We start from the raw sequence: 17,635 nt of genomic DNA on the forward strand, positions 1-17,635 counted from the left end.
ATGTGGGAGCTATTAAACTCCACTGAGTAAGAGAGACGCCTACACCCTCACATACTAAAGAAATTAGTGTTACAGTGCAAATGGAAAACGGTCTTGTAAGTCTACCTCCTCCTTTTCTTAAAAACTCCAGAAACAGAACAAGTCAAGTGAAAGCTATTTGTACAAAAATAAATATATAGAGATTTTTTTCTTTGTTTTTACTGTGAACAATGTCATTTTTTGGATTCATATTATTTTAGTTTCCCAGAGATGTTTTATTTCTTAATTTATTTATTTCCATCTTGCTTTTTATGAAACTGTAAAGGCAATACCCTCACTAGTTATTTTTTAGAAATAGAGTGCTTTTCCTACGGCCAAAATGTATTCAGTATTTTTTGGAACTAGAGATAGTCACTGACATCACACATATAAATCAGCAATGCAAAGCCATTTCAGTAGGGCCATGATGATTTACAAGATTTTCATGATATGTGATATTCTTTTGTGTGGAACTGCTAGTGATTCTTAACTTACAGCAAATATGTCAAGTCAGTAGCATGCATCAGCATTTACTACAGAATGGAGTAGTTCAGTTGGAAGAGACCTTCAGATATAATTTAGTCCAATGCAAGAGATAGCTTGGAAGGCTTGGGAAGCTTGGGAAATTGAACATAATATAAATATGAGACAGTTCTATTTTGAGGTAAGTTTAACAGTTTTGTGTTCTGTTGCACTATCAAAATAATATTAGGCATACTGTTATATGAGATTTTAAAATCAATATTTATTTATGTTCTTTTAATAATTCTGAGTTTTTGATAGCTCTACGCCTTGTTATCTGCTGACTTATTCCCTACTCATGTTTCTAAAATTCAGAATAGTAAGGTGCATTCTGTAAAACAGATGCTTTATTTGTATTGATGAAAAGATTATATGCCATGGTCTGTATTAAAATGTGGAGCAAATTATGCCCCATCAAACTTTCAAAAATGCATTAAATATTGGGAAATAAATATGTGGTATGTATGGAAATTACACTTACATTTAATGTGACTATTGTATAATAATTCAGTTATATAATTGAATACATTTTTTTTTGTGGGATTGATCTAAATGAACTAAAGAAATATTACTCAGAATAAATGCTAAAGCATGAATAGAATTGTGGGTACTTTGAGTCATTCTGCTGTTTTGGTATCACAGTGCCACATGTAAATTACAAGCAAGCTCAAGGGCAAGATACCAGACCAAAGACTGAATACAATTTATGTGGGTTAAGCAACACACCTTATATTCAGAACTCAGAATTTATTGTTAGATGAATTGAAGTGTAATGAATTTAATCAAGAAGATATTATTAATTCGGTCACAATGAATTATTATTATAGCTTAAAATGACAGATTTAAAGACGATAAAGGCAAATGTTCCAGTATCTATGTTCTTTCCTGGTACTAGGCAAGCTGCAATTTGCCCAGGGTGATAAGATCAAAGACATTAGGTTTCCTTTGGAACAAGATATGCACCTATCATGAATTATCAACATCCTGAATCATTTGGCATATTTACTAACAGTCTCCTTATTTCATCTTTCTTCACTGATTCCCAATTCCTTCCTCTATCTGAGTCTATGAATGGATGTTTTACATACCTTGCATATATATACATTGCTTTCCTGAAAAACAGTTTTTCCTAGTTCACAAAGCTGCATTCCTTTAGTGAACTATAACTGATCATTTGTGACATATGTTTGTATCGTTTGTGACATATGTAGTTTGTAGACCAGTATCACGTGCATTTATTTTCAAGTCCTATGTTAAGATCTTCACTCATAGTGTTGGAGTCTCTGAAACAAGACCTTGATTTTCAACAGCCTTTTTGCTGTGGTTTCCTGATAATAGCTAACATTTTCTCAGCACAAATGAATCATAGAAAAGATCTTTCTGGAGTGATATTGAATAGTTCAATCTACCAATAATAATAATCGTAATCCATTTGAGAATATTATCTATCCGTCTATGCATAGATACATATAGATACAGAAATTAGTTACTACTTGTTATTAATATGTAGCAGTCACAGTGACAACAACAGCATGTTACCAAATTCCTGTGCATCAACTTCATGCTTATTTGGTAACTTTCTTTTTGTAAGAAATCTGCTACTCTGCTGTGGTTTAAGGTCGCTAATGCCTAAAGGTATCCTCATCAGGAACATCACTGTTGTCTTTTCACTTGCGCATACATTCACCCATAAATTTCTGTGCAGGCAATAGATCTTTGCACATGTGTATGTGGCAGTATACCCTTTCAGAAAATCCTTCCATGAAATGACAATGAAGAACTGGAGATAATAATCTTTGGGAAAAAAGTACGAAGGTTCTGTTGGCTTGCCAGATTTGTGAAGTAATGTCACATTCAATGAAATTCAAAGGCAGAGATGGATATCACTGCTCTTTCCCAAAGACTCTCCTGCAGGCAGCAAGTATGATGTCACTGTATGCCACAACCCTGCCTTTGTGAATCATTCTTAGCTGTTGAAAACATTTATCATTGCTACACACACAAAGTAAGAAACACGTCCTCTTTTGATGTCAAAAGTCAGTGAATCTACTGTTTTCATTCTACTCATTGACTTTGCTACATCATAGGCTTTTATACTAGCAGGAAGGCAAGATCACTGATAATTCACAATCACTGATGACTCAATGAAATCAAATATATATCTTGTTTGTAGTTTGGGGAACATTAAATGAATAATGGGATGAACTTGAACAAGAGTAAGGTCCTGCACTTTGGTAAAAGCAATCCTGTACAATGCTAAAGGCTTGGGGTACAGTGTCTGAAAGACTGTGCAGAAGTAAAGGACCATCAGGTGTTCATTGATACTCAGCTGAACATGAACCACCAGTGTGTCCAGGTTGCCTAGAAGACCAGTGGCATTATGGCTTGTAGCAGAAATAATGTAGTCAGCAGGAGCAGGGAGGCGATCATCCCCATCTACTCAACACTGGTGAGGCTATATTTTGAGCACTGTGTCCAGCTCCTGGGAGCTGATGAACCGGGGCACAACTCTTCCGAGGAACAGCTGAAGGACATGGGATTGTCTCATCTGGAGAAGAGGAGACTCAGCGGAGACCTTATTGCATTCGACAACTACTTGAAAGGAGGTTGTGGCAAGGTGGGGGTTGGCCTTTTTTCCCAGATAACAGCAATAGGATAAGAGGGAATGGCCTCAAGTTGCACCAGGGGAGATTCAAGTTGGATATTAGGAAGAACTTCTCCAAAAATGTGGTCAGGCACTGAAATATGCTGCCCAGGGAGGTGGTTGAGTCATTGTCCCTGGAGGTATTCAAGAAACGATTAGATGTGGTACTAAGGAAAATGGTTTAATGAGCAACATTTGTGGTAGGTGGATGGTTGGACTAGACTATCTTGGAGATCTTTTCCAACCTTGGTGATTATGTTATTCTATGATTACCAAGTGGGTTTGTTCCTCAACAAGAGAACAAGATAAATTAAAACTTTTGAGTCTGCATCTCCTGATGTGGAACATCCAGAATACAGAAAGACAAATACAGCATCAGAATTGATAAAATTATCTCAAATAAAGCAAGAAATTTGCAGTGATTTGGAGAAACAATTAAATTTTACCAACAATCTCATTGAATCTTCATTTCTTTTTTTTTTTTTTCCCCAGAATAAAATAACAATTTGTAGCATGTTTTATAATGGAAGACATGGCTTAAATTCAGACAACAAAAGATGGTAATCTAAATCAGAACTCATGGTGACCTCAGTGGGAGCTTCATAAAAAAAAGATCATAGGATTAAATACAATGACATAAAAAATAGAGCAGTCAAAAATGAGAGTTTACTGTAAAGAACTGAGAGCTGAAAACCCATACAGCTTACTGCCAGACTGTACTTCAAGTGTTATTGTACCTGTTGTCTACCATTGTTCAAAGTTTCCATTCTTTGCCATTTTATACATCTCTCTTAGAAAAAATTCTCCCTGATAGGTGGATATTTCATGACATATTTCATGTGCAAATAGTGTTAAAAATAATTATTGTCTAGTATGCATTATAAAAATTTTTCAATCACATGTATATGTCAAATGTAATAGTATATTCAACATAATATCTTAAAAGGTTACTTCTTGACAGTTACCACTTTTTAAATACCAAATAATCATCCTGAAGACTTTTTTGTGAGAGTCATAGCAACAATGAAATGTTCTGTACAATCTTTCTCTGAGAGTGTAAGTGAAAAACAATTTTCTGAAGATGGTATATTACCCTCCCTCCCTCCCTCCTTCCCTCCCTCCCTCCCTCCCTCCCTCCATTCTTTTCCTTCTTTTCCTTCTTTTCCTTCTTTTCCTTCTTTCTCAGTAGTAAAAATCTGAAAATTAATTCAGTCAAGATTAAGTATGGCAAGCGTTTTATATAATGATGATATTTTATAACTGAAAATAGGAGCTATGATTATTGAAAATAGGAGTTTCTGAAGACAACTTCAAAGAACCTTTCAATCCACTTGTGCTAATAGAATCTGCTAAAACTATTAATAATGCATATAGCACTTTACTATGTTGTCATTTCTGTTTCCTAGTTAATGGATACTACTTTCAGTTTTGTGTTCAATTACTCTGATTAATTAAGCTTTTTTGTCTTCTATTTCTATTATCTAAACTAAGCATAATAGATGTTTCACTTTGAGGTAATTAAGTATCCTTTAAAAAAGGAAAACTATGAATTTTGTTTGCATCTCAAGTTCGGTGTTATGAATACACCTCTATGCCTTCTGACAATTTTTTCCCCCTTGTCTCGCTCCAATTTATAGGAGGGAGAGGAGGTTCTTTTATTATCTGTATACCCGGCGTGAGATTAAGAAACAACGGTTCAAATGTTGGTCCGACCAGTTTATTACAAATCTTAATCAGGGAAATGGGGAAGGGGATGACAGACACTATTATGAATTAGGGTAATGGGGAAGGGAAGGAGGGCGATAGAAAACATAGAGAAGAAGAAGCAAGGAGTCTTTATAGGAAGCAAGAGGGACATAGTCACCACCATGGATCCAGCGTGGTTGGTAGTTCAGTCTTTGATCTTCAGTAGTGGTGGGTCATCAGGCAGAGTTGTTCTATTGACGACGACGACGACGACGAGAGTGACGATGAGAACGACGACCATGGCCATGGCGATGATGGCCCCTTTTCAATGCTTTCAAAGTGGTCGAGTCAGCTCTCCTTGGAGTGGCAGGTTCTGGCTCTGGGATCTCAGCAGAAACTCCTTTGTTCCCATCTTCCGGGCCTTGCCAGCAGATAAGAGGGAGCAGGGATGCCCATCTGCATCCTGTTTTTCACAGCACACGATAGTCATTCAAAAATTTTCCCATACCTAGCTGGAGCTGTTTAGTCACAGGCCAGATCTTCCGCCAGTGAACACTTCTGAGCACTCTCTTCTGCTTTTCTACAGAGCAAGCAGCTCTGGAAGAAGGGGCTTTCAAATGTTCCCAAAGCAGTATCAATTGTCACACGGTTAGCACCCATCTCTTGCCTCTTCAACAAATCAGAGTCTTATCGCAAGAAAAACCTCAGGAAGCAAGCTTTGAGCCAAAAAACAAAGAAGGATTCTCACACCCTTGCAAATAACCTCAAGAGGGTGAAAAAGTAATGCAGACATTTCGAAATTTACCTCTTCATTTTTCTCTGCGTGTGGTCTAGAAAAAAAATGAATTCAAGCATAAGAGAAGGGATGCAGGGATTGGATCTGAATGGAAGTCACAAACTCAACAGTCCTGTCTTATTTTTTCTTCCAGTGTTTTAAAAGGCTGAATATGCACTGTCCTTCTATGCTCCCTTTATAAATGTTTTCCCCATTGAAAATTCAGTTATCTAGATCCTTACTTAATTGAGTGACGCTTTGCATCAGTAGTGCTCAGCTAGAGAGGCATCTACCAAACAAATTCTAGCTGCTCAGATCTCTAGCTTACCTAGTGCTAGCTAAGATTCAGCACACAGCTAACATGGTCTTATTTATCTCTTTGGCTCATATTGCATAGACAGACGGTGTTCAATTTTGTTGCCTAAATACAAGCATGTAGCATTATTTGACATACCCTAAAGTATTGTGCTAACAGCCCTGCTGCTGCTTTAGAAGGGCTTGGATCTTTTTTTGTAGGTCATTTATAATACATACTGACATTGTGAGAATCTGTCAGACATCTTAAGATGCCTGAACTGGCAATAATCTACTGTATTTAGGCAACTGGATTTCTCCTGTAGTGGCTGGTCAGATGAACAGCTATATAGTTCATATCCATATTAGTCATGTGTCCAGGATCTCAAACTAATTGTGTCTACTAAAGTCACAATCATCTTCTCATTATCAGGCTTGAGTAGCATGTAATGACTCTTAGAATATAATGATTCAGTAGAACACAAAATGTAAGAAATGAAAAAGCTACTAATCTATTGTCTGTAAGCCACAGTTATTTTAAACAAAATTTGAGGAACAGAACAAAGGTAAAATAAATGGAGATAAGTTTTACAATGAAAGAAAGAAGTGAAACAGAAGGACAAAAAGGAAATGCCCATAACAGACAAATGTAGATAAGTTTTACAATGAAAGAAAGAAATGAAACAGTAAAATGTTAGAAGGACAAAAAACAAATGCCCATCACAGACAGACCGCTTATATTTAAGAATGTTACAATATAAGCAGTGAAGCACTGAAACAGGTTGTCCAGGGATGTGGTGGACGCCCGTCTTTGGAAACATTCAAGGCTGGACTAGGCTCTAAGCAACAGGATCTCATTGTCGGTGTCCCTGTTTGTTGCAGGAGAGTTGGATTAGATGGCGTTTAAGGATCCCTTCCAACTCCAACAATTCTATGATTCTACAGTTACTTTGCATAGGTAGGTACATAATAGTCAGGTGGGATTGGTGTATATTATGTCTATTAACATTCCATAATTCAAGCATGTCAAAGGATGTATATTTTAATGGAGAATAACAGGTTGATAATTAGTGTCACACTTCTATGAATTGCTTAAACTTGAGATGCAAAGTTGATATTTTTTTTTACTAGGATTTAACTCAAATATTTATTTTAGTGTAATTTTAAAATTAAGTTTTTACTATGTGGTGAGTTGACCCCCGCCTAGTTTCTCACTTTGTCTCCTGAAGGGGGTGTAGAAAGAATTGGAAGAGCAAAAGCAAGAAAAGCTTACAGGTCAAGATAAAGACAGTTTAAGACATGAAGATAAAATCAATCAACCAAGCAACTAACCACTACCACCACAGCAAAACTACAGCAAAAGCAAACAAAAGCAAACAATACCCAAGTGACAGAAATTACATACCACCTCCCATGGGTAGATCAGTGGAATAGCTCACTATCTGTGCCATTTTATTGTTAAACAGAATAGAACATGAATTTATGATTCCATTTTTTTTTTTTTTTTTTTTTTTTTTTCACTGCTGAAGTTACAGAAGGGAAAGAATCTAATTCTGAAAAAAATTTTACTTGTTAGTTTCTTAATTCCACAAAAATACATGAACGTGAATGTATGAACTTCCACAGGTTAACCAGCTCTGCATTACAGTGAGTGATTCTGTTCAGGAATATTCCACTGCATGATATTAATTGTATGTCAGATGAAAAATCATGCAGACTGTTCTGAAAGGTGACTGGTTAGTGTTCTAATTTCAGGTCTGTTTGTCAGTGATTTTTTTTTAAATTAAACTATTTTAGATTATAGTAAAAACCAACATGGATGAAATGAAACTACAGTTTTAAAAATTGTGGCTTTAAGGAAGACAGATAGCTGGGCAGACTTGTGGACATTGCTATAGAAGAACCTTTGTCTTTTGATATCTAAATCTTATAATTTAAAATCACCATTCCCTTGAAAGTTGACAGTTGGATCAATGGATACTCTGAAATAGCTATGAATCATTATGAATGTCTAATAAGTCCTTTTTTTTCCTTCATTTCTGATTAATAAAGAAATCCAAATGCACAGGTTAGGAACAAATAAGGCAATCTTTGTACTGCTGTAAACAGACTGTGACCTAAAACATTTGTTCAGCACTCTCTTCTGTTAACAACATCAGATTCAGATCATTGGCTCATATTACCTAGAAAAAGAAAGGAAATTAGTTGAATTAATTAGGAAATTTACAAGGCAGGTAATTCACATTCAAAACTCCATATAATATACACTACATTTCATAATAAAACATGAATTGCATAGAGATGGTGTACTGATATAACTTTTATTTATCCAATAGAAATAAAAAATAAATCCAGATGGAAAGCAGAAATCTAATCTATAAAATCAAAGACTATCCACAGACAAAATTTCATTTGTCAGATTTAATTTATTGTAGAGGAATTATGGCAGGGAATGTATTGAACTTCATGATTGTAAAACACTGATCACAGGCACTTAAGGTCAGTATTGTAAAATGAAAAGCTTCTAATTTAAAAAGAACTTCCTGTATCCATTCTCATAATGTGTATTTCTGTGTAATATGACATAAAGAATGACTGTAACATCTAATAGTTTTACCACTTCTTCATACTAAAAAAAAAAAAAAAAAAAAAAGTGAAATCAATCACAAACCTAACCATCTTTCAGTAATTCTAGATGTATAAAATAACTCTCCAACCAACTGTGCTAAATTGAATTCAAGAACTCAGTGTGAATCACATTGTTTCAAAATATTCTGTAAGTATTCAGTGCAATCGTGTACTGAGTAAAAAAACATAGCATCGCATTACAACGTATTTTCATCCACTATGGAAATAGTTTTCTGTTAGTACAGAAAAGCAATTGCTTCCAATTATTCTTCCTCAATGCTTCTGAATTACTTCTCTATTATGTATTACCTTTTTCTTCTGTAGCTGTTTTTGTCCTCTCCAAATTCTACAAGTCTATATTTGTAAAGAAGGAAGAAGAAACGTAGCGATACAATACTTGTAGATGTCTTAAGGTAGCACTGCTTTTCTCAGCACTGTATTTCTGGTTTCTTAATTCATTAAATTATAATTTTATACACTAATACTAACGGTCATATCTGCAGAAATTTTATAGAATAAGAATAACGAAAACTGTGCACTCTTATTTATTGATCAGGAATGTAGAAAAACACTTTTATATAGAAAAAATGCTTAAAAGAAAACCATAAACATAAGTAAAAACTTAAACTTAAGTATTTAAGAGATCTCAGAATCACAGAATTGTAGGGGCTGGAAGGGACCTCCAGAGGTCATCGAGTCCAGTCCTCCTGCAAAGCAGGCCCCGTACAGCAGGCTGCACATGTAGGTCTCTGGGTGGGTCTTGAATATTTCCAAAGAAGGAGAATCCAGAACTTCCCTGAGCAGCCTGTTCCAGTGCTCCATCACCCTTATTGTGAACAAATTCCTCTGCATATTAGTGCAGAACTTCCTATGCTCCAGTTTGTGGCAATTTCCCCTTGTCCCGTCCCCTGAAAAGAAGCTGGCACTGTCTTCTTGACTTCCACACTTAAGATATTTATAAACATTAATTAGATTCTCTCTGCGTAAACTTCTGTCTGCTGAACAGACCCAGGTTGCTCAGTCTTTTCTCCTGGGTGAGATGCTGCAGGCCCTTTATTATCTTCATGCCCTCCACTGGACTCTCTTCAGGAGATCTCTGTCTTATCTTTATCTGGCTTATCTTTCACTCTGACACCACTGCTGAAACACACCATCGTTTCACTGTGCTCACATTCACTATATGGTATCTTTAAATGTTCAGCAAGCTTCTATGTAGGCCACTGGGTGCCATTTTTTCCATATGGAGGAATGCGATCATACATTTTTGCTTCATATGCACTTCCATGTCAGACACCATTCTGTCAAACTGCCACTCTGCTGACATCTGCCAACAAAATACAATGAGATATCAGTGGGAAGATTCAACCTCTTCTGTCCTATCATCAACATTTGCTTGTTGTCATAGACGTTGTAGACCAACAAAATAAAATAGGAGGCATTGATTTTGGAGCATCCCTTACAGGTAAAAGAAGCAGGTTTGCCATTAGAATCCATTTTCCCTAATAAGTAAACAAATATACACGTATCCTCCCTAACAAAAATGCTAAAAGCTGCAGTAAATGTTCCATAACTGCTGCAAAGAATTTTCAATGTCAGCTCCATTTAAAATAGAGTTTCTCCTGATAGCTGTTAGATCTCCCCCGTTTAATTTTAATCTCAGTGCCTGGACATAAGTATATACTTTCGTTTTGTATGGACTTGATCATATCCTTTTTTATCTTAAGAAAATATTTTGGAAAGTGTATCATCAGAACAAACTAACAAGTATGTTTTTTGTTGTTGTTGTTGTTGTTTTTTCCAGCATCTTCTTTGATATTCCTTACTGTTGCATGTCTTAAAGTAAATGGTATTAATCTGATTTAGTTATTCCTGGAAAATTAATTATTTCTCCACATTTTCATAAGGTCTTAACCTCGAAAAAAAATTGATTAAAGTAGCAAATGGAAATAGAACGTACTGGACATTAGTTTTATATTTATTCTTTTAACTAAAAAATGTGCCCTTACCTAATATTTTGTAATTCCATACATCCTGCTGTTTGTGCATTGCAGGGCAAATTCAATTTGTCTAAAATATCTTAAAAGTGTCTAGAAAGCCTGCTGTATTCTTAGTTTAGATCAGTTTATTTCTCTTTTTAAAATATATTCTTTTACCCAATTTCTAGTAATTATCAAATTTCATGTACTTACATCAGTTTACTAATGTATGTTCTACAGCACTGAATAAGTCACATTTGATATTTGAGGGTCACATTCTGCCTCAATAATACAAGAAAGAGTAAGTTTTCCTGGTGAGTTCAGAGAGGACAATGTTTGACTTTCTCAGATTTCAGTTATTCAAAAAGTTGTGGGTTTTTTTTTTTTTTTGTTTTTTTTTTTTTTTTTTTTTTGCTTGCTTTGTTTTGCTTTGTTTAAAACATTGTCACCGTTTTTTGGCATCTGTTTGTGAGACAAGACATGTTCCTCATTTTATTTTTCTCCTTGGTCATCAGCTTACTGATGACCAAGATCACAGTCCTTCCCAAGATAATAGTAGAGTTACTATTTGATGGTGAATTTTCCTAATGAAATCAATTGGTGACCTCAATCTAGTCCCTGCTGTGTGTCCTCATCATAATTCAGCAGAATGCAAGGACACTAAACGGACCACAAGTCTGAACTTTTCAAGAGATGGTTCCATCCAGGTCTGAGATAAAAAATATGGTGTGCAATAATACAAAGAACATTCTTGAGATTCTCTCTGACTATTTCATTTGTGTAGGGAATATTATTTCACTGTCATCAACGTGCAAAAACATTTTATGAATTCTAATAGATGAAATAATTTAAATAAATTATCCTTTCTGAGTTTTATATGTAGCATTCATTTTTCTTATTAAATGAGTAAGAACTGTAGGTGAAATATCAAGTGCAGCAAACACACATCTTCCTGAGAGAAAATGGATTACTTTTCATTAATTTATGACATAAATGGTGACTTTCTTGCCATAGTTATACTGTCATCTTAAGACTATGGTAACTAGACTTTGCAAAGATTTGTGCCCTTGCTTTGATGTTTAACTAAAAAAAGAAAATTCAGAGTATTTACCAATTTATGAGACCCATAGAAAATAATATTAATCCCAGTAACTTATTAGCAGAAGCACAGTGAAAAAAATTGGAACTCACAAAGATTGTATTTATAACAATCTATGTATGATCAGTGTGTTATATATTTCTAATAGAAGATTTTCAATAGATCAATTTAACACTAGAAAACATTATTTATGATAGTATTTTGTCAAAAAGACATCACTTATGTAAATGAACATTCCCTAAAGCAATAGTGAACAGTTGCTGAGTGAAGAACATTCCAATGAGATATTAAAATATCACCCTCAAACACTTACAACAAAAGCTATTATATTTCATTGTTTTCTTGATAAGAAGCTACTGACAATATTTTCATTTATTTTTACCCTTCTTATACTTTCATTCAGTGCAGTCTAAAAATTCTATGTATGCAAATGAATACATACATAACCTTACGCATTTGATGTGCATAATATGTAGCAAACAAAAAAACCCTTGTTTTTAAACAGTACACTGACTTTCTTTGATGATCAATTAACAATGAATATTATTCTGTCAGTTTAATAGCTTATTTTATTTTAAATATCCTTTTCTCAAATATATCAGTTTTCCTATTTTCAAGAACATAAAAATGTATATTAGTTATTCTTAAATGCATGTTGACGAATTTCACAGAAATATTGGATGCAACTGGTTCAAACAAGCCAGAAAATTTGAAGCCAGAGCCAAGGCAAACCCGTGCCAAAATGTTAGTTGATCCATTGGAACTGATTATATGTATACAAAAGGGAGAACGTGTGAAGTGATATATAAGGTCACTGTAACAGCCAAAAGGTAATGCCAAAATATTCCTACTGGTGTGGCTTATTCACATGTATGGGCACAGAACTGACTAAGAGCCAAATACTCTCCATGAGCCAAACTTAACTTCCTTGGCCTGTCCAACTCCAAAACACAGCTGTCATAGCAAAAAGACATCAGACATGGATTCATTTTGCTAGTTTTCATCTGCCATGACTTTGTGAGATGCAGCCACCAAGGGCAGAGTGTTTTGCTGCTGCTGCTGTTCAGAGAATAATCTGCACTCTTGAAAAACCTGTTGCATTCACAGCGCTTATTACAATGATGTGTCATCTTCTGAATAATAAATATGCTCCTAATGAGTTCTATACACCTCTAACCAAGATTTTCAAAATGTGACTAGTGAATTTGATTGTGCTGCATGCTGGGCCCCATCTGGAAGTGTCTGAGTGGCCCGATTTCCAAAAACCACAGACCTCTCTACAAAGGATCAATTAATCCCTCTCTTGAATGGAAACTTCTCCAACTGGGGTCATCAAAACCATTAGCAGCTTTTTAACTAGCCTAATCTAATCAGTTTGACCCAAGGAGAATAAAAACACACTGATAAAAGTTATTCCAAAGTTATACTAACCGTGTTCTATTTAGCTGCTGTAGAAATATGGGCAGTGTGCCTTTGTCGGATATCCACATACTTTCCTCCTGTCTCACTCCCACCTTCTAGCCGCAAAACATAATCTGGAGTTAACTCCCATACAGGACTATTTTCTATTTCATAATCTTAAATTGTACTAACTCAGTTCAGCTCATACATATTTGTATCTGAATTAGATTAGGTAAAAGCCAGTAAATTCAGTGAGAAGCCTTGGAATTTGACTAATTGCATGCATTTTTAGATATTCATGTGGTAAATATAACAGAGGATAAAATAAAGTTACTGGCTTTAAGCATAGTACAGACATTACCCTCAACTAGCACCTCTTCTTATTACAAAGAATAGGAAAAATGTTATGTAAAAATTTATGTTATGATCACATGAATAAAACAGTTTCCCACCCAAATAAAGGTGAAGTACTAAAAACTGATGGCTAGGAAGCATGTTAAGTTGATCTGGATTTTCTTAGTTTTGTACTCGTACTCTAATTTCATTAAGGTTTCTATACCAGTGCCAGAGAAGAATTTCTGGATGGAATTCAGTTACCTTAACATATCAGTTTTCCATTGAGCATACATTTTTCCTTTTCTTAAAGAAAAACATGAAAGTTTATTATAGAATAAGATTTAATTACAGTATATTTTATTAATCTTTTCTTTATGTTTAATTGATTCATAAAATTCTTATTTATAAAACACTCCTGAAATATTATCAGGCACTACAATCAATTTTCAGATTCTTGTCTAAAATCAACACTTCAGTACCGATTTAACACTTTACTGCTTCATGATTTTTCTTGGATTCAAAATGTAAACTAAGGTACACAAACTATTCCATGGGATTGTGTGAATTTTTTTTTATTTTAGATGCTGTAATATTTGTCAAATGGATTATCAGTGAAACTTCTGTAATTTACTTACAGTAACTTCCTTATTTTAATACAAAATAGTACCAAAAAGTTAGAAATATACTTTTTAAAAAAACTTATATTTTAATGCACTCTAAATGCAGTTTTGATTGTATCTGTGAAAATAATCTAATGGACAGTGGGCATAAATTTTGTAGTAACACACAATTATCTTAAATAATGTATTTCAGTGATTTTAGATATCTATGTCCGTAGGGAGAAAAAAGCCCTTTTCTGCAGCATCTGCCTAATTATTTTTCTGTTTTTTGTATTTCTTAGTAATAAAAACATTTAAAGATTTTCAGTATCATAGTGGCATTACCTTTATGATCTGTCCTTTACCTGTAGCCTTGTACCTACCTGCTCACGATGAGCAATTGAAAAATTTCTTCTGCGTAAACTTTAGTAAATCTAATGGAAAAAGTTGGTGTTGAAAAATTGGAAATTGTGAAAAAGGCAAAATATACTTATTCATGTCTGCTTTTCCAATAGTACTTCTGTGTATGAAGCTGTGACCGCTGTTAAGGTCAGTTCCCAGAAAACTTTAGGGCCTGCTAAATGGAATTGGCTTTATCTCTGCACCTGAAAATCCATCCTTAAGTACAGCATTCAACAAATTTGTAGTAGAATGCATTCTTATGCTAATCATAGAATGGAGTGGACTTTAAAGATAATCCAGTTTCAACACCCCTGTCATAGGCAGGGTTTCCAACCACCAGATCAGACTTCCCAGGCCCCCCATCCAACCTGTCCTTTAAAGCATCAGAGATGGGGCATCCAAAACCTCTCTGGGCAGCCTGTTGTAGCACCTCATCACCTTCTGAGTAAAAAATTTCTTCCTTATATCTAACCTAAATCTCCTGTTTTTTATTTTAAGCCACCACCTCCCTGTGTTGTTCTATCACTATCAGACCATCTAAGAATTCAGCCCCTCTCCTCCTTAAGTACTAGCAGGTTGTTATGGCATCTTAGAGGGGAAGGTAAGCAAACAACTGTGTAGTGCTGAGCAGGTAGCCAGGCTAAAGCACAACACTTACCATGTCCACCACTACTTTACTTGATAGTTGATCATTTTCTTCCTTCTCAAGCAATTCCTATTCTGAATGATCAGACCACAGGCAAAGAGACTCATCCACGCTTGACGAGGCAGATACTGTTTTACCAAGCAGTTGTAAACCCTCAGAGATTTTTGATATCAGGTGAACAACCATTTGTTGATCCTTAGGATCTTTTTATTTATTGCCACTCACTGGAAGAATTCAAGACACATCAGCTCATTTACCATGCACTTGATCATCTCTCTCAGAGTCTTGAACTCACATTTAAAGCTTTCCTTGTCATCTCTAGTGACAGTGCAGATGGATGTTCACATAGAAAAAAGGAAAGGATGACAAAGAGCTAAATCCCTTAGTAACATATCTAAAATATCTCACATGCATGCTCCTGAAAAGTAACAAATCTCCATAGATATTAGCTCAGGCCAGTTGATAGGGTTCTTCCATTCTCTGCTGTCAGGTCTCCTGCTGATACCACTGACCGTTTCTTTCTATACTTCTGTGCTTCAAGCTCACCTAGAACAGAAGCTGTATTCAATAACATTCCTCTACAACTTAGAAGGCCTCACCCTCCTATTGAAATGCCACATGGGCAAAAACTCCCAAAAACACAAAGACACATAAAACTTGAAATTCCCACACAGACCTCTTCCTACGGCCAGCTAAAAAGATGTTTTACTGTTCCTAATCATCTGTCAGCTGGAACCACATCCTTAAGCAGTTATTGATCAATAGCAGGTAGTAGCTTGTCAAAAACTGCTTGAGCTTGCTGAGAAACTTGCCATAAGTAAAGGCTCTGATGGTCACTGTTACTAGGAGTAGTGATATCTTTAGGATCCTCAAAGTGTTTCTGGGAGTCTCTTAACAATCTCAGGTAAGAACCCTAAAAGTTTAGGAGAAGTCTGAAAACAGAGCCCAGAAAACACTGTGCAAATATATGTAACTTTTCTGAGCTGTAACTGTTTTGTGTTTTTTTTTTTTTTCTTTTTGAAATTAGTATGAAATACAGCAAAATGTAAATTACACTGAAAATAGATCAAGCTGATTTACCTTCTCAGCTCTGCATTTACAGAAAAATGTTGCAGTTCTAGATAGACTTACAAAAGAATTGGTATTCTGCTTGTTATTTAGAATATATTTTATTCTTACAACAGCATACTGTCAAAGTACCTATTTCATATGAACGTATTTCTTTTTTTTTTTTTTCCAGTGGGATGAAAAAGTGAATCTAGAAGCATACTATGAAGCGAGCATATGTAAGCATTTGTGTAATTAGAAAGATACTTACCTTGTTTTGTCTTTTTTTTTAAGTATCCTAAAGAAATACTTATCTTGAAAAGTACTTATCAAGAAAGTACTACTCAAGAAAGTACTTATCTTGGCTTGATAAAAATAAATTTATCAGTACTTTTCATTTCTTCATTAAGCTATATGTCTCTTTGACGCATTGCTGCAGAAGAGTATGAAAGCAGCAAAAGGCAAAGAGTACAGCCTGAAAGGACAGAGGGTGTCTTCTCATTACTCTGAAGGGAATTCATTTCATGGTAGGTCTGGAGGAATGAGTAAGTAATACTCTGCCTAAATAAATAAATAAAAGTACCAATATAAAATTCTGGCAGTGAATTTTGTAACAGGAAAAAAGCACAATAACGTGTAGTTTTTCTCCCTGGTAAGAGAAAAAGAGCATGATTTGTATATGACAAGTATGTACATGCATTGCCTTATCTTCATCTTGAAGGTGCTCAGGTACAGAAATGATAACAATGAACACAGGAGCTAACATAGTAATTGTCTTTCCTAACAACCCAATATCCAAACAGTTAATGAATTTCAAATACGAAAGAAGGTAAGAAGTCTTAATTAATCTATAAGTAAGTGTTTATGAAGATAAGAGAAAGTAGTAATCATGATGGAAAAACAAGTGAAAAAAAAAAAACCTTTTTATTTCACTGAACAACTACTGAGAATGGAAGAAGATACTTTATAACAAAGGTATCCAAACTATTGGCTTGCCTGCGCTGCATTGAATGAAAAGTTGTTGTCTTGGGCCACGTGTAACATATGTATTATTTTATTTTATTTTATTTTATTTTTGTGTCTTGCAAATAAGGAAAGGTCACTGCTACATATTGAGCAGTCCCTTCATACGAGTAGTGGAACAAATTCTATCTGTTCATGACAGTTATGACCCACAGAGAAACCTCATGTACTAGTCACTAAGGTGTACTGCGTGAACCTTGCACATTCATTTTACAGAATTTCAGGAAGAATGTTTGAAGGTATGAAAAATATAATGTGTAAACCAAAGGTAGCAAAGTGATGATAAGCATGATAGTATCCTTGGTTACAAGTATTATATCTGATAACAGCTAAATTCAATGGGCTGTAGCTTCAGTATATAATCATTTCCTGCAGTTTTGTGTTAACCTCAGAAATAAGCTGTGAACTGTTAAAATAGAATAGTTTATATTTCTTTTTCTTCATTTTCTAATTCTTTTTTTTTTCTAGCAGATGTTTTTGCCTGTCATTATTACTCCTCACTATCAAACTCCAAGAAAGACTGTAAATATTCAATTTCT

The sequence above is a fragment of the Tetrao urogallus genome, assembly GCF_951394365.1.
Source record: "Tetrao urogallus genome assembly, chromosome: 1".
NCBI classification, from domain to species: domain Eukaryota; kingdom Metazoa; phylum Chordata; class Aves; order Galliformes; family Phasianidae; genus Tetrao; species Tetrao urogallus.